Source organism: Copadichromis virginalis, linkage group LG1 (genome assembly GCF_057382275.1).
Source record: "Copadichromis virginalis isolate Kocher_CV1m ecotype Utaka linkage group LG1, C_Virginalis_male_GT1.1, whole genome shotgun sequence".
Taxonomy (NCBI): Eukaryota; Metazoa; Chordata; class Actinopteri; order Cichliformes; family Cichlidae; genus Copadichromis; species Copadichromis virginalis.
In genome coordinates, this window is record NC_140618.1 from 38,484,121 (window position 1) to 38,508,647 (window position 24,527).

Here is a 24,527-nt window from a genome sequence, read left to right on the forward strand (position 1 = left end):
CTGCCTGGTCACTTGAATCTCCAACTACCTCACTGACAGACCACAGTACGTCAGGCTGAAGGACATCATGTCTGACACTGTGGTCAGCAGCACAGGAGCACCACAGGGAACTGTGCTGTCCCCTCTTCTCTTCACCCTGTACACCTTTGACTTCTGCTACAGCTCTGAATTATGCCATATTCAGAAGTTTGCAGACGGCACAGCCATCATTGGGTGTATCTGGGATAATCAGGAAGAGGAGTACAGAAGTCTGGTGAGGAACTTCGTCACATGGAGTCACACAAACCACCTGCAACTCAACACCTCAAAGACCAAGGAACTGGTTGTGGACTTCGGGAGGTCCAGAGAAGGTCCACTGCCAGTTCAGATAGAGGGAGAGGAGGTGGAGGTGGTCAACAAGTACAAGTACCTCTGGATGTGGGTGGACAACAAACTGGACTGATCATGCAACACAGAGCACCTGTATAAAAAAGCCCAAAGCCGACTGTACTTCCTCAGGAGGCTGAGGTCTTTTAACATCTGCAGGAAGCTCCTGAGGATGTTTTACCAGTCGGTGGTTGCTGGAGTACTAATAATGTAATGTGTATATGTTAGTCCCCATAGGGAAATAGTCCCTCTGCATTTAACCCATTCAACCAGTGAAGCAGTGGGCAGCCACCAATGCAGCGCCCGGGGAGCAGTGTGCAGGGACGGTACCTTGCTCAGGGGTACCTCAGGGTAGCCGTTCAGTGGAGTTGAACCCCCGACCTTCCAAAGGTCTCATCCAGGCTGGAAAAACTGATGAGGAAGGCTGGCTCTGTGGTCGGCATGAAGCTGGACACTCTGGTGACAGTGGCAGAGAAAAGGACACTAAAAAAATTGCTGGACATTATGGACAATGCTGGGCATCCTCTGCACACGGCCAGAAATAACCAGAGGAGTCTGTTCAGTGACAGGTTGCTTCTCCCAAAGACAAGAACCAACCAGACTTAAAAACTCCTTTGTCCCACACGCCATCAAACTGTTTAACTCCTCTCTGGAGGGGAGAGGGAGGGGAAACGGGAGGACCGAGGAGGGGGGAACAACTAAACTGTAGTGCCTCTTCACTTCACTGTGCAATACTTTTTGTTAATAGCCAATGGTGCAATAGACTTCAATACTTGAAATTCCCTTGTATTCTTATTCCTATTTATTCTATTTATCCCTTTTGTATATTTTATTTATATATGTCTCTGTATTTATATATGTGTACATATAGTATTCTGCTCACATTCTGTAACTTCTGTCGGTGCTGTGCTATTGGAAACCAGAGGGAGGAACCCACCCGAGGGATTAATAAAGTTTTATCTTATCTCTCTTATTCTTTTGAATATTCTGACAGCCTCTCGCAGCTTCTTACGCTCCTTTGATTTTGATTTGATTTGATTTTATTGATTAGCATTCAAATTCAAATCTCAGTGAAAACAGTGAAAAAACAAACAAACAAACAGTGAAAACAGAACAAAAATCTACCATAAAGAAAGAAAGCATGAGACAAGGCTAATCAAAAGGTATTGGCTGAAGCATTTGCTTATTACGCCAACCCTTTTCACAAAATATCTTTTTGTATGCAGCTCCTGTACACAGGGCTTGAAGAAAATAATAAAACAAAGCAAAAACCAAACAAACAAACAAACAAACAAAAAAAAAACAAACAAAAAAAAAACTTTCCACCTTAGATAAGTAACTACATCAAAGCAAAAGAATCAAGAGGTTGTTTTTTTTTTTTTTTTTTTTTCTTTCTCCTTTTTGCTCTTTTCATTCTTGATTTATATATTTTTCTAATACTCTATTTTTAAACATATTTTTAAACAAGGAAAATGAACTACACCTTTTTAAATCACTGTCATAACTATTCCACAGGTTAACTCCTCTAACAGAAACACATCTCTGCTTTATATTTGTCCTTATCTTGTTTTTTTTAAAGAAATCTGTTCCCCTTAAGTCATATTGACTCTCTCTGACTTTGAACAGCTTCTGAGTACTGGGGCAAAGCAAGTTATTTTGTGCTTTATACATTATCTGTGCCATTTTATATTCAACTAAATCATAAAATTTCAGGGTATTCAGATTAATAAACAAAATGTTAGTTGGTTCTATATAGTTTGATTGGTTTATAATTCTTATAGCTCTTTTTTGTAACTTGAAAATAGGAAGAGTGTTCGTTTTATATGCATTACCCCATATCTCCAGACAGTAAGTCATATATGGAAGCAACAGAGTACAATAAAGTGTGTATAATGTTTTTTTGTTCAGGACATGCTTTGTTTTATAGAGAATAGCAATGGTTTTTGACATTTTTGTTTTCACGTGGTTTATATGCAGTGTTGGTCAAGTTACTTGAAAAAAGTAATCAGTAACTAATTACTGATTACTCCCCCCAAAAAGTAATCCCGTTACTTTACTGATTACTTATTTTCAAAAGTAATTAATTACTTAGTTACTTAGTTACTTAGTTACTTTTTTAAAACACGATTTACAACCTGAAGAGGTGATAAAGTGATAGATCTTTCAGCCCAATTCTACTTTTTCTACATAATCCATCATACAAAATGTAATCAAATGGAAAAGTCTCTTTTTTAACTTGTTTTATCAGTTTTAATCTTTTAACTTTATGCATCAAGCAAAACATTTAATTATATGCAACATTCTCTGAGTTGAATAAATTAGTTTAACATTTAAACCTATTTTCTGCACATTCCAGCTCATAAAATAAAATATTTTTTGTGTTTTCACTCACTCTCTCAAACAGATGCAAGTAAAACACAGCAGAAAATAAATAAAGTCAAAGACTCAGCGGTCCTTTTGCTCTATTTTCACCCGTAAAGCAGGAGCAGGGTAGGCGGAGGGTTACCCTGGTGCAGGTGTGCTGCGGTCAGTTGAAGAATCCGCGCGAGTGTCTCTGTGAGTTTCCCATCACGTCGTAGCTACTCGGTGCTTGCTCGGAAGTTTAGGGGTTTTTTTCGCTGTAAAAAGAAGTTTTCTTCCCACGCACGATGGACGCTAATGTTTTTGTCACTTTTTATGGAATCAAACTCAAAGTAAGGTCAGTACTTCCACGCTTTAAACGCTGCATGCTCATACTCTCTCCTGCACTCGATATGTTATCCATTGTTGATCTGCACACAGCTGCTGTCACCAACGTCGCACTTGCTTACGTCACTGTCATGACACATTCTCGCAAAAAAAATCACGGTTTTAGTAACGCAGTAACGCAGCGTTCCTACGGGAAAGTAACGGTAATCTAATTACCGATTTTGCAATAGTAATCCCTTACTTTACTCGTTACTTGAAAAAAGTAATCCGATTACAGTAACGCGTTACAAGTAACGCGTTACTGCCCATCTCTGTTTATATGAGACTTCCAACTCAGCTTATCATCAATTATCACTCCAAGAAATTTATTTTCGTACACTCTTTCAATTTCAATTCCATTAACCCTTATTTTAGATACATTTTTCATTGGTCTAGTGCCAAAAATAATCAATTTTGTTTTCTTTATATTTAATGATAACTTATTTACATCAAACCAGTTTTTTAATATATTTAACTCCTTTTCCGCTGTAGTCAGAAGCTGTTCTAAGTTTTTACCTGAGCAGTACAGAGTGGTATCATCAGCAAACAATACACATTTTAACAGTTTGGAAACACTACATATATCATTTATATATAATATAAATAATTTAGGGCCCAGCACAGAGCCCTGAGGAACACCACAAGTTACCTTCAACTGCTTAGATTTTACATTATTGAATTCGACATATTGATATCTTTCATCCAGGTAACTTTTCATCCACTTGTATGCTATCCCTCTTATGCCATATCTCTCTAGTTTATTCATTAATATAGAATGATCAATTGTATCAAACGCCTTTTTTAAGTCTATAAAAACACCAACAGTATATTCCTTATTATCTATAGCATTAGATATCCCTTCAACAAGTTCCATCACTGCCATTGAAGTGGACCTTTTCACTCTAAAGCCATATTGGTTATCACTTAGGAGATTATGCTTCTCAATATATTTATCAAGTCTATTAACAAATAACTTTTCTAAAATTTTTGAGAACTGTGGGAGTAGTGATATTGGCCTATAATTGGTAAACTGACATCTCTCTCCGTTTTTATGGATTGGAATAACTTTTGCTATTTTCATTTGTGAGGGAAACACACCAGTTTGAAAGGACAGATTACAAATGTATGCGAAAGGTTGCACTATATATTCTATAATACTTTTAACTAATATCATGTCAATACCAAAACAGTCAGTGGACTTTTTATTTTTAAATGTCTTCACAATGTTAATTATTTCTCTATGAGTTACAGCACCAATAAACATGGAGGACACATTCTGAGTAATATGTTTATTTAGGTCGTTATTATTTCTTGACTCTGGAATTTCTTTTGCTAAATTAAAGCCAACATTTACAAAGAAATCATTAAATTCATTTGCAATGTCTTTAGTTTTATCAAGCACAATATCTTTATCTTTTTTAAAATAATCTGGATAATTCTTATTTTTTGAGCCCTTTTTGATTAGACTGTTTAATATCCTCCATGTTTCTTGTGTGTTACTTCTACTTTGCTCCAATAATTTGTGGTAATATTCTTTCTTACTTGTTCTTATAATATTTACTAATCTATTTTTATATAACTTGTACTTTATTTCAGCATCTTTTGTCCTCTGTTTTATGAATCTCTTATATAGATTATTTTTCTTTTTACATGCATCTTCTATCCCCTTTGTGATCCATGGCTTATTTGATCTGTGATGCTTTCTAGTGATTTTCATTAAAGGACAATGTTTTTCATATAGTGAAATTACAGTTGATAAGAATGCATCATACGCACTATTTGAATCTTCATTTGCAAAAACCTCATTCCAATTGTGTTCCTTTAAGTCCACCTGGAGGGCAGCAATGGCTCTTGTTGTTCTATGTCGTATCATATCAAATGTTTGATTCTTTTGTTTAGTTTTAATCCCAAAATAATTTTGAAAAATTGCAAAAACAGGAAGATGATCGCTTATATCAGTTATAAGAAGTCCACCTACTATTTCATGGTCAATTTTATTTGTGAATATATTATCTATCAATGTAGCTGTATCAATTGTTATTCTACTTGGTTTTATAATTACAGGGAAAAGGGAGTTACTATACATTGTATCTATGAAATCTGTTGTTTTCTGATGTCCATTTGGGTTTAGCAAATCTATATTAAAATCACCACAAATTATTTGCACTTTTTTATCATTTAGGTTGCTAAACATAGCAGCAAGTTTTTCATTGAATATCTCAAGGCATGAACCTGGTGTCCTATAGATGCAACTTATAATTATATTGTTAGCTTTTTCAACATGAATTTCAATAGTGACACATTCCAATATGTTATCTATGGTGCTTGACATGCATTCAATCAGACTACATTTCAAAACTTTATCTACATATAAAGCAACACCGCCTCCTTTTTTATTCACCCTGTTCATTGTAAATAATTCGTATCCTTCCAGTCCCATTTCACTAACTTTCTCATTATCGAGCCATGTTTCTGATATTGCAATTATGTTAAACTTTTTTAACTTACTTAAGCATTCTGTAATTTTAGAAAAATTTTTATACAGGCTTCTACTATTGAAATGTATGACCGACAATGCATTTGCCATTTTAATATTCACATTGAATTGGTCATCTGTATAGTACTCACAAGTATTATTGGTGTTATTGTAGAAGTGGGTATCTGGGTCAATGTTACTTTCAGGGTCATTCATGTTGTGCTCTGCATAGTTAAACATTTTGAAGTTCGTTTTCTCAGCGTGTGTGGCAAAATAACCACCTTGACAGTCCTTTTCATAATCAAAGTCTTCCTCTTCAATATCTCCGAATGGAAACCTATAATCTGTGTCCAAACTTGTCATTTATGTGTTTTTGTTGTTGTTGTTTCCATTGTTTTTGAGCCGTAAGGCCAGAAACACTTTCCATACCCATTGTTCATTATCCAATCGTCACTTTTCCAATAGATTCCATAGCAGATTCCTGATTATTTATATTGCTCTAAGTCTTTGAGTTCTCTTATCATCACAACTTTCGCTTCTTCGGGATTGCCATTTAGTCTTATCATTACTTTGCAGTTCCTCGTCCATGTCGCTTGTATCTTATTTTGTTTTCTCAGGCTGCGTGCCTGTCTTGCAATTTCAGCAGTCTTTTTCGTTAAATGTTCATTTAAATACACACCAGTCCCTTTTAGCTTCTTACCCTGTTTCAGTAACTCAATCTTTGTTTTGCGACTCACAAACCGAAGAATGATTGCTGGCTTTGTTTTACTGTCTTTTCTGGGGAGCGTGTGGCATGCTGCAATATGATGGCTCTGAATACTTACATTCTTCGTTTGAAGGAATTTTATCACTTGCTGTTCAAGCGTTTGCAGCTCCTCTACCGGGGCATCTTCACCGTCTTTACCTCCGCCAGCTGTTACTCTGGCGTAGGTTCGGTGTTGCGTCTCCAGACCACTTATGACTAAATCATCCATTCTTGTGTATTGTTCAAGGTCCTCGATTCGCCGTTCCAAGTCGTCTATTTTCTTGTCCTTGTCCTTTATGAGGTTTTTTAGTTGTTTTATTTCATCCATTAGGTCATGTAGCATACCTTGTTGTTTAGCCACTTTGCTCAGTTCATCAGACATGAAATTAAGCGATTTCCTAATCTCCTCCAACTCCTCTTCAACTCCTGGGTTAGCTTTTTTAGGTGGCATTTTGAAAATGGTGAGATTAGTATTTCCTTGTGATGGCCCGTTGAAGTCACTGTTGATTTACTTGTTGGTGCCTTGCTAGAGGAGCCTGGGCCCAGTGGCTGCTGGAGGATCCTGGGCCTGGTGGAGCAGGAGGATCCTGGGCCTAGTGACTGCTGGAAGAGCCTGGGCCTGGTGGCTGCTGGAGGAGCCTGGGCCTGGTGGCTGCTGGAAGAGCCTGGGCCTGGTGGCTGCTGGAGGATCCTGGGCCTGGTGGCTGCTGGAAGAGCCTGGGCCTGGTGGCTGCTGGAAGAGCCTGGGCCTGGTGGCTGCTGGAGGAGCCTGGGCCTGGTGGCTGCTGGAGGAGCCTGGGCCTGGTGGCTGCTGGAAGAGCCTGGGCCTGGTGGCTGCTGGAAGAGCCTGGGCCTGGTGGCTGCTGGAGGATCCTGGGCCTGGTGGCTGCTGGAAGAGCCTGGGCCTGGTGGCTGCTGGAGGATCCTGGGCCTGGTGGCTGCTGGAAGAGCCTGGGCCTGGTGGCTGCTGGAGGATCCTGGGCCTGGTGGCTGCTGGAAGAGCCTGGGCCTGGTGGCTGCTGCAGGATCCTGGGCCTGGTGGCTGCTGCAGGATCCTGGGCCTGGTGGCTGCTGGAAGAGCCTGGGCCTGGTGGCTGCTGGAAGAGCCTGGGCCTTTTATCTGCACTCAAAAAACAGATTCAGGTCCTCTGAGAACGTAGAGACAATTCACGCCCATCTGGCAGTTACTTATCAATCACAAGAATGTCTTCAACTTTCTGCACTTATTTCTGGCTGAAGACTTGTAAAATATTATTACTTCTATTGTAAAATAGGCAGCAGCACGGTGGCACGGTGGTTAGCACTGTTGCCGCACAGCAAGAAGGTCCTGAGTTCAATTCCAACATCAGGCCGGGGTCTTTCTGTGTGGAGTTTGCATGTTCTCCCCGTGTTTGCGTGGGTTCCCTCCGGGTACTCCGGCTTCCTCCCACTGTCCAAAGACATGCAGCTTGTGGGGATAGGTTAATTGCATAATCCAAAATGTCACTAGGTGTAGATGTGCGAATGAATGTGAGTGCGAATGGTTGTCTGTCCCTGTGTGTTGGCCCTGCGACAGACTGGCGACCTGTCCAGGGTGTTACCCTGCCTCTTGCCCTATTACAGCTGGGATAGGCTCCAGCGCCCCCCGCGACCCTGAAAAGGATAAGCGGAAGCGATGGGATGGATGGATGGATTGTTAAATATATATTTACGATACTACTGTTGACCTTCGCTTAACTGGGCGTGGTGACACTTTCTCTCAGCTGAACACGGGATACACACACACAAACGAAACATGTACACTGATACTGATACACCCTCACTATCACCCTCCCTCCCCCGAATCCAACGCCTCCTCCCATGCTTCCCCCATATCCGATGTGTACAGCGGGTCAGCTGGAGGCGCAATCGAAGATTGCAGCGCTCCCAGATCCAGCTGTACGCACTGGAATATTCTCCCATGTTGCTTGTCTGTGTTTTATTGTGTTATGATGTGTTGATATCTGTGTATTCCTGGATTATCCTTTTGTGTTACACATTTCAATGTTTTTTTTCCCTTGCTTCCTAGCCTGACCTGTCTCCCCAATGTGATGTTTGTGTATGTACGGTCGGCAAGGTCTGTCATCTCAGTTGTGGGCAACTGCAACTGACAAATAAAGACCATCTCATCTCATCATCATACTAAATATTTGCAATTAGCTGACGAAGATGAAAGAAATGTAACCATTCCTGTAGCTAAAGAACAAACCACCACATAAAACTATATAACTGGTAAATTATGCATAAAGTATCAAAAGTAATTATTATACAGAAAAAAGTTCCCCATCAGTGTTATATGGATCAATATCACTGCTGCAGATGATTAAGCTTAAACTCATTTTAAGTACTTTATATTCTGTTTAATCTATAGCAATGAATCATAGTCAGTATGGCTGTCCTGTGGGGACCACATAGCTCTGAAAAACAGCTCTTAATGAACTTCATAAAGGGTGGATGTGTACTGGGAAGACATCCATGTGGGTTGACAATGTTTTAAAATAGCAAAACAACTTGAACTGAGCACATTGCACTCCAGATTCTGTGTGAAATGTGTAAATGACAGAACAGCGCGGGAACGAGTCAGTGCACATTTTTCTTATGCTTTATGAGGCTCAGTGTTGATTGCAGGTGACAGTCAGCAGGGACAGATTTGAGGGTCTTCATTGTAAGGTACTTGAAGAAAGAATGTGTCTGTAAAATGTAGGCAGACTGCATTTCTTTTCCATTTTTGAAATCAGTTATGAAGCCCTGTTCTTTCTTTTTTTTAATGCAGTGAATCAACTGTACAGCAAGCAGACAAAGCTCATTGTTATCCTCTTGTCACATCAGCGGAACAGTGCTGGAGCAGATAATAAGCAGCAGAGCCACCTCTCAGTCACACTCTGTGTTTCACACTGAACGTCTCATGATTCATTTTCACCACTACTTGCCCTCTGTCTCCTTATGTGAATCAGATGGTAAAGAGGACTAAACAGTGGACTGCGAAAGGTCTTTTGCAGTCAGAGCTGACTCAAGTCTGAAGAAAATCAAAGCTAACCTTCCAAATGGGAAGGCTCTGTGACAAAACGACTAAATCTTGCCCTTTGTGCCGCAGTCCTCTCGTTTTGTGGTATTTAATAAATCCCGATGCCAGTGCGAGTCTCGCGCTATAGTACAATAACAATGCAAATGACCTTCAAGGATAAAATCTCTCAGAGTTCTGCAGAGGATTTGTTGTAATATATGAACACACAGAGGTCCTGTTTATCAGGCCACTTGTTGGTGTAGTTGGTGTCTGTGTTGCATTTCATGTCACTGTCAAAGTGCCTGTTAGTTCTTATATGTATTTACAGATTTAAGCTCATTGCATCACTCACACACATCGTTTACTAGACCGAGCTCAAATAGTATGATGATTTGCAATTAGCAATAAAAATTCTGCAATTAATGCTACGTTACCCTCTGTTAACTTTCACTACAACCTTCAGCATCAGGAAGAATATTTTACCAGATCGTTTATTTATTTATTTATTTATTTATTATCGAAGCAATATTTAGTCAGAGACTGGTTCAGAGGTTATCACTGTCACCTCAAAGCCAAAAGATTCTGCTTTCCAGGTTCTGCTGTCACCTCAAAGTCAAAAGGTTCTGCTTTCCCATTGTGGAGTTTGCATGTTCTCCTCCAGCTACAGTACGTCCACAGTCCAAAGACATGCTCGCTGTTTAGGGTTTCTCCCGACCCTCACATCCCCCACTCAGCTGTGTGGTGGCTAGCTATGAAATCGTAAATGATCTAATCACAAATAGTGATTATATTTTGACTGAAATATCCATCAGCAAAAGTCTAAAGTCAAACTTTTATTATATCCTTAGGTTATTGCTGCAATACAAGCATTTGCATTAACAGCTTTTCTCGTACCATCGTAGAAGACATGCTATGAGTTCAGCATCATACTCCGCATTATCATTCATTCATTTACTCTGTAGCAGCTTTTTCCAAAGGTGAAAAGCTGCGAAAATGTAACCACTGGTTTTGGTTTTAGAATTTCTTGTCTTTGTGAATGAACATGGATTCCTTCCAGGAGGAGAAAATGTTCTGAACTCCGACACATCGCTTTCAAACCCCTGCGGTCTTTTGCTAAACATGATATATAAGTCACTTAGATAACTTAAAAATGTTATTGTTTGGCTTTTTTCCGTGTTTTATTTGTTCCTCAGTAAATTGGTTTGGCTGAGATTAAAGTTATAGTTTTCACACAGCTGAGTTTGTTAAACTCTACCGATACAGCAGTGACACAAATCTGAGGGCGAGACCGTCCAATTTCCCAGGCTTGCACTTCTGGCCTTCTCGGTCTTCAGAGTACCCGGCCCACGTACACCGGGAAGGCTGGGTCCTCCGAAGGATGCGGCCCTGAGGTTTTCTGAGGTTCATAGTGATCTTAGTTCTCCCTCCGTCAGTCTTGATCTCAGCCTGTGTATAGTCAGTCTTTCTCTGTGCCCCCCCCCCCCCCCCCCCCCCCGTAGTCCACGTTTCATCTCTATGTTCGTGCATCGTGTTCCCTCTGTCTCCCCATTCAGTCATGTCTCCATGTCACAGTGTCAAGTCCAAGTCTTTGTGAATGTCTCATGTTTCCTGTTTTATTTTGACAGTTCCAAGTTCTCTGTTCCAGTCTTAGGCTGTGTCCGAATTGAGAGGAAGGATGCGCCAATGCCACATTTGGAGGCAATGACATCACGGCGACGCGACGAAGGCTGTCCGAATTCAAAGAATACTCAAAATGCGGCGACAAATGCGTCCTACTTTTCCCCAAATTTTAAGGATGGGTCCGATGTATCCTTCGTGTCCTACTATATCCCAGGATTCATTGCGGGTCATAGAGGAGATTTGTTTCTGATAACGATGGTGGTCGAAACAGGAGAGGAAAACAATTTCAAATGTAAGTATATGAACATCTGGTTGTACAAAAGTTAAATTGTTATAGCGGTCGTGTTGTTAAGCTTTGGGCATCTGCATAGACATGTTTCTTTTATTTAAATAACCGTAAACCAGCTTGTATGGCGCGTCCCGTGGTTTTTCATGTATTGCCGCTTACATACAGCTAATTTTGATTTTTTTCGAATTGGTGAACAAAGACCAAACGGCTTAATTTATTAAAACGAGGAGAAAACGATCACCTCTTCACTGGGGTGAAGAATACCAAGACAAAAACTGTGGTATTTTGTAAATATAATAATAAACGTGAATGTACTGTGTAATTGTGGAACTTTATTAGCAGCGTCCTCCTGAAAATGTGCCAAATTGAGAGTAACATCCTCCTCTCTGCCGCTTAATGCTCTCTGGTCACTATGGTAACATGTAAATATTTATTTCAAAATAAGACACACAACTACAACAAGGGAAAGACCCAGGGAAACCGAGTTAACGCTAAAAACCCTGAAACCCATAAATTTCACAGCAGAGCCTCTACTCTCATGGCCTGCTGCTGTACAGAACCTGTGACGTCCAGATGTTGTTCCTCTGGTGTTCTGCTGTGAAAACTTTTGGGTTTTGGGGATCAAAATAGTTGCCATGGTTTCCTCTCTTCTCTTATTTGTTGTGTGTGATCAGGACAATTCTGGAGAAGATGGGCCTGCAGGGGAAAGTCACCCCCTCGCAGGCCAGAAGACATGAGATAACTTTAAAGAATACAAAGTACGTATGTGTGTTATCAAGAAGATAATTCTTAAGAACACAAGTTAATAAATGTGCAATTACTAAGAGTTGTTGTGGTGTTTTTATTTGCCTGCTGTCATTTTTGATTTCCTCTGCCTTTAGGATTGCAAGTATCCAGGCTCAGGAGAGGGGGTCAGTGGGAAGCCCACTGCTGCTACTTGGCCCTGGTTTGCCCTCATGGATGAGGTGATAGGATAGATGCCTTCCATTAAGCCTCCTGTCCTAATGTCCTCTCTCCCTGAGGACACCTCATGGCCAAGCACAGCAGTGGGTGACCAAAACGACAGCAATGACGAAGCGAGTCAGCCACCTACGACAGGGAGAAAGAGGAAAAGAGACAGGGATGATGATCTGCTAGACCTCATCAGAGAGGACATGAGGCAGCAAAGAGAGGCTGAGGAGAGGAGAGCAGGGAGAGGATGGACAGACTGTTTTCACTTCTAGAAGGATTAGTTCCCAAATGAGTTATGTATTGATAAATTTATTTATTTGAATATATTTGTTACATTGTTGCATTAGTTTAAAGGTTTTATGTTATTAATAAATTGATTCAAACAAACAGTAATTGTCACTGAACTCAATTTAATTTAGAGGCATTTTTAACATGTATGAACATAATGCTAGCTTTGAACAATATTACTTGGATATTTACTTGATAGCAATAAAGTAAATAACAATAACAATTAAACAATAATATTTCAAATACACAGTATGTAAAGATGAAAAAACAATATTTACAGTTGTTCACACAGGGTTAACCTGAGTGACCTGTTCCTGGACCGTTTCTTGAACAACTGTAATAGATTACAGGAAGTCTCTAGCAGTGTTGCTGAATCTGCCTGAGCAAGATCAGACGTGGATGGGCTGCTGCAACTGAGACCTGCGGTTTGTCTTTTCTGGTTGGCGAGTGGAGAATCACACAGGGTGGTCTGCAAAGAGAGCTTTAGGATGCTTCTTCCCACTGTCCACTGCATCGTCCATCCACAGGGTTTGCAGGGCTGGCTCACTTGTGGCTGCCACACCACTAACATGTTTTCAGAAGTATGCAAGCAGGAGAATGTGGATGCTATATTATTAGTATAATACTTGTAACTCTGTAGCAGACAACAGTTTGATAAAGTGCTATGTAAAAAAAAAAAAAAAAGATTAGATTCTATATGTTTCAAAGATATTTAGTTTATATATTTTATATGATACAGTACATGTGTAAGAATGACCGATGTTGTGCCCAAATATGATCGTCTAACTTGTTGTTCTATAATACATGAAACATATGTCAAATGTATAATAATAATAATAATGGATTGGATTTATATAGCGCTTTTCAAGGCACCCAAAGCGCTTTACAATGCCACTATTCATTCACTCTCACATTCATACACTGGTGGAGGCAAGCTACGGTTGTAGCCACAGCTGCCCTGGGGCAGACTGACAGAAGCGAGGCTGCCATATCGCGCCATCGGCCCCTCATTAATGATATCAAGTCATCTTGAGCCACCAGCAACATTCCTGTAACGAGGTAGAAGCTGCAATCAGTTTTTAGCAGTGACTTTTATATATCTGTAACACCCGTCCCACGTTCTATTGAGAGGGGCCCTGGGTTCCTGTTGTTACTTTCCTACTGATACTCCCTTTTTAATGCTTATGGTATTAAATATGCAATAAAACTACACTATATGGAAATAAATCACACACAAGTAGGTCAATTATAAAGTTAACTCCACTTTAGTGAATGCTTAATTAACAACACAAAAGAAAATAAGTAAAATCAATAAAGTTTGTTAAACAATGGTAAGGTATCTACCTCAACAGAAACAAAATAATCAAATAATATTGTGGGCCCACACGCACTCTCACCAAACACACACACACCTCAAGTGCTACAGTCTTTCTGCTAGCAAACCCCTCGTTGCAGGCCTGAGTCGTGGCTCGGGTGCGTTGGGACCTAAAACAATATGGTCGCTTCACTTGTTGCCAAGCAGTAAAAATAAAAAGCACGTGCAAACAACAGTACTCACACCTCCAGGCAGTTCAAGGGGATAGCGGGGAAACTGGGTCACGGCTACCAGCAGGCCGCGGCAGCAGCACTCACAATCGTCCTTTCCACGTGCTCCCACGTGCTCCCACGTGAACACATAACTTCAGCACACCAGCAGAAGGGACCTCTCTGACACGCCAGCAAGACGTCCGTCTCCTCCTACTCACAGTAGGGTACAACAGTTCTCGACTCCAGTTAACTATCCGTCAACCCGAAAATACGTCGGTCGCCCTTCTATGAACTCTGCGTTCACTCGACACTGTTCAGCTCTCGTCTCTCTTGCTTCCTGCAGAGTGCACACGGCTCCCCACTTACTCCCACCCCTCTACCTGAGACTACTTCAGGGTTCACTGGAGCTGTAGTACATATCAATACCATATCAAAAATAATGCCATAAACCTCAAAATACAAATAAAAAGGTTGTGCATTTAACTGACACACATCACATACTTTGCAGGCATTTGTATACATTCTTGAACACATTAAACATTTGCAATTAACTATCAATATTAATGAACAAATTTAAATAATGAGCTACTTATATAGCCAGGGCTACACCTCCTTATTTATCCAGTTCACAAACAATCTTGTTGACATTAAAAAAATTTTTTAAGTGTAATCTGGTCAAGAGGACAGCAGGCAGTGCAACGAATATATCAATTGTACCCACATTATAACCAGAGTTATAAAGATATTCGAACAACAGGTAATCATTGTATATATAAAACCTCTTTGTAAACCATGTTCACCGAAGTCTATTTACCAACATACATAAAGATATTACACATGGGAACATTGGAAATCAGTTTTGGCAGGCGAACACTTTTTTGGTACAACGCTGGCAATAATTCAATTATCCGTGTTATTAGTCCTAAATGCGTGTAGATTAAAGGAAATTATTTTACCTGGATATGATTGTCTCTGATGAGCCTAAGGTACAAAATGTGCGGGCGACGACGATAAGATTTTTCTAGCTCCTCGAGAATTAAATTGTCCAAACAACAGAGCAACATTTCTGGGTCTATTTTAAAGTTTTTGCGCTGTGGCGCTAACGACCAGAAAAAAACACAAGTAAGGGCGGAGTTGAAGGCTAGGAGGCTGTCCACAGCCCATCTGTTATGTTGGATACTCATTGTTTGTTCAATAAAGTTTCTATGGAGAAAAAAAAGGGGGCTGTCCACACCTGCTCACTTCCTGACTACACGTCCATCTAAGGACACTACCTTGTGACGTAGGTAGGTAGTATCCTTATGAGCATCTTTCCCCTGAATTCGGACACAGCATTAGTTTTCCAGTTTCCTAGCTTTAGTTCCATGTTTCTAGTTTTTTCAGTTTTTGGTTATTAGTGCTTTTATGTTTGAATATTTTGATAAATAAATATGCCTCCCTTAGTTCTCTCCTTTGTTTTTGAGCCCTGCACCTTAAATGACATATTTAAATCACTAGCGATCATCATGACTCCTTATTTATTTCATCACAGACGGAAAGATCCATTTTTATTCGTCTTTATATTGCACCAGTCACATGAAAGTGTGTAATCATACGATGACCTTCATGGTTCCTTGACCATCTCTCTGTGACAGCAGGCAGAAAAGTCCACCTGACAACCTTTAAATTAGCCTTTCGTCTAAGGAAGTCCCATTATATCCTCTGCTGAAAAGTCCTCCTGGCACATCTCACCATCTTTTAACCACCAGCTCAGACTCACTGCAATCATCATCATCGTCATCATTCCACCAGCTGTGGTTAAATTACAAAATAAAAGAGCCTAGAACCTGCCGTCACTGTCAAGCTTGCAGTAAAAGTCATCAGCGTTCAGAGAAATACGATGCACTCACACTATCATGTCTGGTCTGTTTTTAACGGCTGCTAGTAACTATGTTTGTGCTTGGCTGTTGATATTAACCCCAAGGAGCCAGAAATAATTCAGCTAATCCCACAGCCTCCACCATCACAGACTGCATACATGCCTCTGTATTAATGTTTATATTTATGCAAGAGCCTGTGGGTACAGTGCCGCACATATTCAACAACAGCTTGTGTGGGTTTTTGTTGATGTGTGTGCTCAAATTGTAGAACTCCAGGGAAGAATACAAGTGCTGATGCACTAAAAGAGGCGTCTCATTCTGACGTGGTTGTACCTGGGGAACTCCATTTCGTTTGTGGGCGTTTAGAGTGTGAAAAAATGCAAGCCCCACTACCCACCACAAATATTGTCCAGGCTTTCAAATTTAATCTAACTTGAAAGTTTCATGAATAACAGAAAGAGGGACCCAAAATGCAGACACTCGAAGGCTGATGGAGCTAAACGAAAACAAACCTTTATCTAGGAAGAAAAAAAACGGCACACAGAAGGGTAATCAGGGACGTTTACACAGGGGGGACCATACACAATGATCAAAGATAATGATAACACAAGACACTAGCAAAAAGTAAATAACTAAAACAGAAAGTAACAAAATGTGTGGACGACATACAAATGAACTAAATCTAGTGAATTGAAACAAGACAATAACACAGGAAATACTGAGGGAATCAAATACAGCAACAGCAAGTAGGGAAGGGTATTGATAAGATTTTCACGATTCCGATTCCATTTTCGATTCTGTTTAACGATTCGATTCTTTATCGATTCTCTTATCGATTCTTTTTAAAAAAGGAGAACACTAAGGTCGATTAGCTTAGAACTTTGTTTTAGAATCAGAATCAGAATCAGAATGGGTTTTATTGCCAAATGTTGAGCAGGTTTACAACATTAGGAAATTGCTGTGGTGCTTCAGTGCAAACATGCTGTCATAAATTGCGCTTAAATAGACATGAAAAAATAAAAGTAAGAATAAGAATTAAAAGTGCTACGTAGAAAGATATATGCATGAGATATACATGAGATATATACATGAGAATAAGAAGAATTAAAAGTGCTACGGAGAAAGATATATACATGAGTGCAGGTGGTGATCAGTGCCAAAACATGGAATCATGCAGTGAACACAGCGTAGGGTCATGAGTTAGTGGTGGGAACAGTCGTACGTTTATTGTTCATGTGTCCAACAGCAGAGGGGAAGAAACTGTTCTTATGGCGAGAGGTTCTGGTGCGAATGGACCGGAGCCTCCTGCCTGAGGGGAGCAGGTCAAACAGACTGTGTCCAGGGTGAGAAGGGTCAGCTGAGATCCGAGCTGCACACCCCAGTGTCCTGGAGGTGTACAGGTCCTGCAGAGATGGGAGTCTGCAGCCAATCACCTTCTCAGCAGAGCGCACAACACACTGCAGTCTCTGTTTGTCCCTGATAGTGGCTCCAACGTACCACACGGTGATGGAGGAGGTGAGGATGGACTCGATGATTGCGGTGTAGAATTGCATCATCGTCCGTGTTGGCAGGTTGAATTTCTTAAGCTGCCTCAGGAAGTACATCCTCTGCTGGGCTTTCTTGATGATGGAGGTGATGGTGGGCTCCCACTTCAGGTCCTGGGTGATGGTGGTACCCAGGAAGCGGAATGAGTCCACAGAGGTGATGGGGGCGTCAGTCAGGATGATGGGGGGGAGTGGAGCTGTGTGCTTCCTGAAGTCCACAATAATCTCCACTGTCTTCTGGGCATTCAGCACCAGGTTGTTGTGGCTGCACCAAGACCCTCCCTCCTGTAGGCAGACTCATCCCCGTCTGAGATGAGCCCAATAATGGTGGTGTCATCTGCAAACTTGATTAGCTTGACAGACTGGTGGGTGGAGGTGCAGCAGTTGGTGTACAGGGAGAAGAGCAGAGGAGAAAGAACACAGCCCTGAGGGGAGCCGGTACTGATGGTCCGAGAGTCCGAGACGTTCTTTCCCAGCCTCACATGCTGCTTCCTGCCCGTCAGGAAGTCAGTGATCCACCGGCAGATGGGATCAGGCACATTCATCTGGGAAAGCTTGCCTCGGAGATGGTCTGGAAGGATGGTGTTGAAGGCAGAGCTGAAGTCCACAAACAGGATCCTGGCGTAGGTTCCTGGGGAGTCCAGATGCTGCAGGATTTATATCTTCTCTTTGAACAAGATAGAAATTTAGGAGTAACATGGCCTTACAAACCCAACAGTGAGATCTTAAGAGATCCACAGCCTACGGCTCTTCAATGGGGTGTCACAGGGTCCCCGGGGAAAAGAATTGTAAATGTCAAATAATAAAATAAATATTCTTCTGTAGCAATAACAAAGTATTCTGTAGCAATTACACAAGAATATCCAGTAATGTCCCTGCCTTCAATTAAAACATTCACTTACCGAAAATCAGGGGCATCTGCTGTGGCAAATGGGTGCAAGCCTGTTTTATGAGCAAATGCTTTTGCATATTTGTAGTGTTTCCTCCCTTAAATGAAATCTCTACTTTGCAAGTATTGCAAGTTGCCCTATTGCCATCTGTTCTCATAAAGTATAATCAAACATTTGAGCGTTTGAGCCGCTTAGGCGCCATGTTTCCTGCCAGGTAAATGACGCTCCGCAAAGTGGTGACATCATTCGGGGTGACTGGAATCGATAAGGGAATCGTTTGCAAAAATGGCAAACAATTCCAAGGAATTGAAACAGTGGGAACCGGTTCTCAACAAGAACCGGTTTTCGATACCCATCCCTAACAGCAAGTAAAACTAACTACTCAGGATTGAAAGCACAAAGCAATAACAGAAAGATTACATTTAAATAAGAAAACTGCCCTGTCACAGACTGGCGACCCGTCCATAGTGTTTCCCGCCTCTCGCCCTGTTGGAGCTGGGATAGGCTCCAGCCCCCACCCCACCCTGACAAGGATAAGTGGAAGAGGATGGATTAAATAAGAAATAAACCATAAAACAGAAAATATTTAATAAACAGAACTAGAAAAGACTTAATGTGCTAAGTCAAAAACCCAGGCACTTCATGCACACAGGTTCTTAACTCACCCCCGAAGAAAGCAGTTAAATAGTACAACAGTTCCAGTCAGTGGATGCATTGTTCATGAGGAGCTGTAACATACCATCGTACCATGTGTGTTCACCTGCTGACTTCTTTGGAATGGGTTTAAATTATTATGCTGCAGTATGATACACAGAACTCGGGTTGCAGTCTAAATCAACCCGTGCTGGGTTAACACCCCTCTTAATTCATCCTGACCAAACTGGTTTCATAAAAGGTAGGCACTCATCAACAAATACACGTAGATTACTTAATTTAATAGACTACTCATACAGTTAAAACCTTGAAACTACAATATTTTCTTTAGATGCAGAAAAAGCATTTGACAGAGTTAACTAGAAATTTCTATTTGCAACTTTACACAATTTGGTTTTGGATCCTCTTTCATTAACTGTTTAAAATTATTATATAATTCCCCAACAGCTTGTGTCAAAACAAATGACCAAACATCCTCCAGCTTCTGTCTCCTGAGGGGCACCAGGCAGGGATGCCCACTCTCCCCTTCACTGTTTGCAATTTTTATTGAACCACTAGCAGCAGCAATTAGACAGAATTCAGTAATTAAGGGTATAAAATGCAAGAACGTGGAACATGAAATCAGCCTTTATGCGGATGATGTGTTACTTTTTCTCCAAAACTCACAAACCAATATCTCTGGGGTGATTGAATTAATAAACTCTTTTGCAAGAATATCAGATTACTCAATTAACTGGTCAAAATCTACAGTCCTTCTGATTAATTGCTCCTTCCATAATTCTTCTTCTACACTACTGCAATCGGGAAATATAAAATATTTAAGTATTAATGTTTCTCCCAAGCTTGCAGATCTAACTAAATTAAACCATATCCTACTTTTAAAGAAAGTAGAAGGTGATCTGTTGTCAGAGATTTACAGTTAACAAACAGTTAGGTGAATAAACAACAATGAGACACTTGTGTAGGTTAACGTGCTGCACGGGTGAAAAGCTCAGAGCAAATCACACCGAACTGCAGTATTCGTTTATTTTTATAGGTTACATCGTCAATATGCAAATATAATCCCATTTCCTGTTACGCAGGTCCTGATGCTGTCTGTGTGTGTGTGTGTGTGTGTGTGTGTCACAAAGTATGTGTGTTGCAAGTCAATTTCTAAGAATAATATAATGCAAGTCAACTTCTGCGGATATGTATTTCTGTACTGGTCTCTTGTCAGTGTCACAGGGTCAGCTTCCTGTTTCAACAGAAAACTGTGTCTGGTGAAATATGTGTAACATAACTTTTGAAGCATAATCAAATAAAACAATAAAAATTCCTTAACATCTGTCTAGATGGAAATGTCTACCCATATCACTCATGGGAAGGGTTGCCACTATAAAAATGATGGTCTTACCAAGAATAAATTATTTATTCTCAATGATCCCAACTAAACCGCCACAAGATTGGTTCAGATCTCTAGATTCACACATGTCTAAATTCCTTTGGAAAGATAAACCCCCACGTATAAGCTTAAAAACACTACAAAAGACCAAGGATAAAGGAGGATTAGAACTACCTGATAAATCCGCTTCCCAATTTGCATTATCTTTCAGCACTACTTCTTAGCCAACAGGCTTCAGTTTATCTCAGGTCGGCTAAAACATACCTTCTTAGATGAACCTTGGCTAGATGTAGAACAAGCACTTTCCAATAATCTAGAGCAGGGCTGCCCAATCCCAGTCCTCGAGAGCTACTATCCTGCAGCTTTTAGATGCATCCCTACTCCAACACAGCTGAATCAAATGGTTTAATTACCTCTTCAGCATGCCATCATGTTTGGCAAAGGCCTGATAACAAGCCATTCATTTGATTCGGGTGTGTGGGAACAAGGATGCATCTAAAAGCTGCAGGACGGTAGCTCTCGAGGACCGGGATTGGGCACCCCTGATCTAGAGATTTCAGATCTACCATTTATCAGCTCAAACATCCAACGACATGAATGCTTCAAAAGCGTAAACATCAGCTCTTCTCTGACAGCATGGTGGGAGTTTCTAAAATTGACGGAGTCTTCATTAATCCCATGCAAACGTACACCTATCTGGAACAACCCTGACATATTACAAAACAATAATATGATAAACTTTTCAGATTGGAGTGGTAGAGGAATCAAATATTTAGAACATATATTAGAAGGAACAGAATGTATTTCATTTCACAGACTAGTTACACAATATGGGATCAACAAGAAACAATTTTTAGAATATCAACAAATTAAATCCATAGTAAAAAAGAAATTTAAACCGGGTCAAGTTGAACTACAAACACCACCAAGAGTGGTTCAATTTCTTACTCTTAAAACCCCTAAATTACTTTCCAAAATATACAGAATTCTTTCTGAAACAGATGAATCAATATCCCTTCCTATTGCAAATTGGGAAGCGGATTTATCAGTTAACTTAGACCAAAACTTCTGGTCTCAGATTTGCTTAAAAACCATTCATCTAATTAGAAATCCCAGTCTTCAATTAATTCAATACAAAATGCTACATAGAGCGCACTATACAGTAGGGCTGCTCGATTATGGCAAAAATGATAATCACGATTATTTTCACTGAAATTGAGATCTCGATTATTTGACGATATTTATTTAACCCTTTAAGACCTACTATAGAACCAAGTCCGCCAGAGCTTATATTATTTTTTTACATGTTGTAGTGCCATTTGTGGGAGCATTTCAAGTTTCTATACATCAATACAACTGTTATAGCCCATATTTTAATAATATGTATGCATTAAGTCCATAATAACTACATTAATTGCAAAAAAGTGCAATAAACTACAAAAAAATTGAAAATCGTTTTTGTTTTTTTACATATATATTTCTACTTGGAGAAGTTTAAGAGGTTTATCCCTCAAAACTTTAAATACAAAAAAGTTGCAAAAAATAGTTTACAACAACAGGAAATTTATTTTGAGTGTCTTCATAGTTTTATTTTGGAGATACACCAATTTTTATATGCTGCAGGAAAAACAAAAAAAACAATCCTATGATGCAAATTTTCAAAGAAAACAGCATGTGCATCAAAATAAACTATTTCCAGCAGTGCAATTCGAGTTCTAAGCATCCCAGAAACTATTCAGAAAAGTCAAACATGACCAGTATAGGCTTTTAAGGCCTACAAGTAAAAAACTACATTTCCGCGAAAATGACGTCGCTTCCGGTTTTGGGCAAGAAATGGCGGACATGCGATAGTTCGCGCTGACGTCTGTTTCACTGTGGGAAGTGTTATGAACAGCTGATCGGATCGGCAAAGCGTGTTTCTGGAATATTATGTTTTTGTTCCTGCAAGCGCATTTTATGCAATTTTTGCAAAGCTGGATGTGGAAGGAAACCGTGACCGAGGAAAAGCTGATGGCATAAGATGTAAGTAAAACTCCTCCAGTTTCATATGCAAAACAAATTATTGTGCTAGCTTACATGGTTCAGGTTCTACAGGGATTTAAAAATAGTTACACAAAACGGAGCGTGCTGCTCTGACCAGATTTAAAGGGTTAACAATAACAATGTATTGAATAATGACTTTAAAAAATTAATATAAAATAGTGTGCAACACCACTGAAGTTTTTTTTACCTCTCTTTTCAATCAGCGGCAGTCACTCTCCTCTCCAAATAACTTCTGCTTAGCTTTCCGAGCTTCCCTCGGGTCCTCTTAATCAGCGGTCTCCAACCTTTTTTGCGCCACGGACCGGTTTATGCCCGACAATATTTTCACGGACCGGCCTTTAAGGTGTCGCGGATAAATGAGGGAGGGGCTAATAATCGGCTCAGTCATTTTTAATGATCGTTGAAAGCCCAGATCGTAATCGTGATTAAAATTCGATTAATTGAGCAGCCCTCTTATACAGGTCATCGGATGTTCAATCAGAATCAGAATCAGAATCAGAATACTTTATTGATCCCTGGGGGAAATTATTTTTTGTTACAGTGCTCCATTTTAAACCAACATTAAGACAAGACAGACAATACGCTAACTAAGAATAGTACAATATATACATATATATACATACATAAGTCACTTATAAATAAATATTTGGAAAAGAAACATGTGTAGTTGTAGCAGCAAACAGTGTGTTAAGTGGATGCGTTGTACAGGGAGATGGCCACAGGCAGGAATGATTTCCTGTGTCGTTCAGTGGTGCTTTTCGGTAATCTCAGTCTCTCACTGAACGAGCTCCTGTGACTGACCAGCATGTCATGGAGTGGGTGGGAGGTGTTATCCAACATTGTCTTTATCTTGGACAGCATCCGCCTCTCCGACACCACCTTGAGGGAGTCCAGCTCCATCCCCACAACATTGCTGGCCTTACGGATCAGTTTATTAAGTCTGTTGGCATCTGCGACCCTCAGCCTGCTCCCCCAGCATGCAACAGCATAGAGGATCGCACTGGCCACCACAGACTCATAGAAAATCCTCAGCATTTTCTGGCAGATGTTGAAGGACCTCAGTCGCCTCAAAAAATAGAGACGACTCTGGCCCTTCCTGTAAAGTGCTGTGGTGTTTTTAGCCCAGTCCAGTTTATTGTCAATGTGTACTCCAAGGTATTTATAGTCCTCCACAATGTCAACACTGACCCCCTGGATTGAAACAGGGGTCAAGTGTTTCCTGGTCTTCCTGAAGTCCACGATCAGTTCCTTGGTCTTTGCCACGTTGAGCTGCAGATGATTCTGCTCACACCACGTGACAAAGGAGTCGACCACAGCCCGGTACTCTGTCTCATCATCCCTGCTGATGCATCCAACCACCGCAGAGTCATCAGAAAACTTCTGAAGATGGCAGGTCTCTGTGCAGTGGCTGAAGTCTGTGGTGTAGAGGGTGAAGAGGAAGGGGGAGAGGACAGTCCCCTGTGGTGCCCCTGTGTTGCTAATCACCTTGTCAGACACACACTGTGGGAGACGTACATATTGTGGTCTTCCTGTCAGGTAATCAACAATCCAGGACACCAGAGAAGCATCCACCTGCATCGCTGCTAACTTATCACCCAGGAGGGTCGGCCTGATGGTGTTGAAAGCACTGGAAAAGTCAAAAAACATGACCCTCACAGTGCTCGCCGGCTGGTCCAGATGGGTGTAGACACGATTGAGCAGGTAGATGATGGCGTCCTCTGTTCCGAGACGAGGCTGATAAGCGAACTGAAGGGGATCCAGATGTGGTCTTACTATGGGTCGCAGCTGGTCCAGGATGAGCCTTTCCAGGGTCTTCATGATGTGGGAGGTCAGTGCCATGGGCCTGTAATCCTGGGGGCCACTGGGACGAGGCGTCTTTGGTACAGGGACGAGGCATGATGTCTTCCACATCACCGGGACCCTCTGCAGACTCAGACTCAGCATAAACAGTTTATGAAAGACTCCACACAGCTGGGGGGCACAGGCCTTGAGGACAAGGGGACTCACTCCGTCTGGTCCAGCAGACTTGCCTGAGTGAAGTCTCCTCATTTGCATCTCAACCTGGTATTGAGTGAAGGTGATGGGTGGGGGAGGGGTGTCAGGAATCTCACAGGAGGCAACATGTGAAGAGAGAGGCTGGCACAG